The 2,524-nt window shown below is 36.5% G+C and overlaps 1 long non-coding RNA gene across 1 annotated transcript; it reads left to right on the top strand.

The window, feature by feature from the left end:
• The first annotated feature begins 658 nt into the window (after nt 1–658).
• LOC148843386 (uncharacterized) lies at nt 659–1,318 on the top strand. The gene is made up of 2 exons (XR_016103223.1): nt 659–794; nt 935–1,318. It is a non-coding gene; the product is annotated as an uncharacterized LOC148843386 (long non-coding RNA).
• The last annotated feature ends 1,206 nt before the right edge of the window (nt 1,319–2,524 follow it).

Raw genomic sequence — 2,524 nt, 5'->3', positions numbered from 1 at the left:
ACTCATAGAAGTTTATTTCTCAGCTGTAGCATTGCTGAGGCGCCATTTCACAGTCAGCTAGATACCATGTGTACATGTCTCAGAAAGTAGTACTGAACATTAATTCTTATCCCTCTAGCTAAAAAGTTCAATAGCAAAATAGCGACTGGTTAAGCATCCTATTCGCTTAATTAGCTCTCATGCATGTCCTATCGCACATTAAGTTTAGCATCTCGGTTTTCATCCCTTTACACTGTCCAAAAGCAAGCTCACTCAGCCAATATTCTAGTAATTGAAGGTTCCGAGCTTGTCCAGTGCAATTAACCGACTCCAATGGAATAAATTTCTACATGAAATTCCATATATAATCTTGGCTAATCACAAGATAATCTTGAACTTTTCGGCTTTTGTTTTCTTAAAAGAAATTCCCACTTTCTTTTGCTCGCTGCATGCGTTCCTTACTTTGCCAGCTAAAACTATCAAAGATGGGGACGGATAACTCTTCTTTTATCTTCTTTTCTTATTGAGACCACCTTCTGCTGTCCTTATTCAGAGTTTTATGCATTCAATCACCTCTTTAATTGACAGCCCATCTCTTTAAGTCAGTAAAATTGATTACTACATCACCAAATAAACTAATAAAGACCATCTTCATCATTCCTGTACGTGGAAATAATATTAAGAACAAAAGATGAAAATAACATTTCTCGCATTATTGATCTTTTTCATTCCATACCTAACTTCTTCGATCGAGTTCAGAACACGAGAACACTTTCGTCCCACAGAACATTTTCTGCAAGAAAAACAAGTTGAGGGTAGGATTAGCTTTAAATTAATGTTGGATGATTTGTGATTGAGCCCAGTTCTATTTAAAGTAATCTATGAAGAACATGGAACAAAAAGTTCACTGGAAATTAATGCTAGTTAATTTGCTTATTTGGGTTCTGTTTTGCAGGTTTAAGTGCAAAGGTCGGACTGAATATAATGGAGAAGGTGAGCTAATTAGGAAGTTATTATGAAGCGGTCGTGAATGTGAACCGTGCTCATTCCCAGGAAGGGAGGGAAAGGAGCCAATGGTGGTGCTGAAGTGACACGACGCCCTAAAATTGCACATATATTGTTTCCTCCATCTTGGCAAGGTCCAATTTACTCATATCTACCATTACTTTGATGCAAATTAACAATGGATTAGAAATACTTTTTCTTTTCTTCTTCTGACAATCTTGCTTGATTACCTACATATATAATAATTACTTTGATTAAAATCTGGTATTAGTTATGTAATTAATTGTTGTATTTAATCAATACAGCTCTTATTAGTGATTTCGTACTGAATGTTAGATTTAATCATCTCTCCCTCCGTCCCCCTCTCCCCCCAGTAATAGTTAAAGCCTGGTGTCAATTATTATATAATGTATGAATGCTGGATTCTCTCTCTCTCTCACACACACCCCACTCTTGTTTATGCTTTTAGAGCCATTTCAGTCTCATACAGAACCACAAATTAAGAGCAGGGTTCGAATCAAGACAAATCGAACTTCGATGACCAGAACCTTTCTAGGATTTTAACTGCGTTGAGAACAATCTATCCCAACCCCAGAAGAAATCAGATGGCTTATTCAAGTACATGCTTAAATTTGGTAACGTCAGGTCCATGGCGGTATGATTAGGAGAGGGTTAGGACATATCTAACTTGTCCTGAAACTAAAATAAATAGTATTGATGAGGGCGGATTTGGCCCTCCAGTGAAAATATGACACCTAGCATCTCGGCATAGCTCGGGCAGATCGGCCTAGCTCTCTCCAGCTTGGCATAGCTCGGGCAGACCAGCATAACTCTCCTCTAGGTACTTCATCACTAATGAGCTCCACCATCCTTTACTGGAAGCAGGTCAAATGACAAGGTACTTATCCAAAAATTGATACATCAAAAAAAATAAAAAAATTGACACGTGACCAGAACCGATTACATCAAGTATATTGATGAAACCCATAATCCAAATTAAGAATTCTGATCATGAATAATACAAATCATGTTTTTCCATCTATTTGGATAGAAAGCAATGAATTAACAAGGCCGCAACAATTGAGATCCATTAAACAGAATACCTTGTCAAAAATCAATCTAATAATGGATGAGAATAACCAAATGATAGACAGATGAAAACCGCTTGCTAGGCTGGATTATTGAAAGGTGAGATGGAGGGTTGAGTTGTTCTTTTTTCCAAGATGAAAACATTTCTGTCAATAGACTCCAGTTTGTGATAATAGCTACAATTTATTGCAAGAATATATATGCTATGTAATTCTAATTAAAAAGGCATTAAAGCTTACGATTTGGTTTCCTCTTGTCTCTTTTCTAATGGAAAATGCGACTTTGGCTAACTGATCCTCCCTAAACTGGGTCCATAGCTTGTCCAAAATCTACTATATCAAAGTAAAGATATATAACTTGTTGCTTTCTTTCTATGAAATTTACTGCTGGAATTGCCCAACCAAGATTCCTCTTCATTACGAGAAATTCTTGAATTAATTTTTCCAAAAGA

The sequence above is a fragment of the Nelumbo lutea genome, chromosome 8, assembly GCF_056320005.1.
Source record: "Nelumbo lutea isolate HS-2025 chromosome 8, American lotus-T2T, whole genome shotgun sequence".
Lineage (NCBI taxonomy): Eukaryota > Viridiplantae > Streptophyta > Magnoliopsida > Proteales > Nelumbonaceae > Nelumbo > Nelumbo lutea.
The sequence above is the reverse complement of the archived record's forward strand: the minus strand, read 5'-3'. Positions and strand labels throughout refer to the sequence as shown.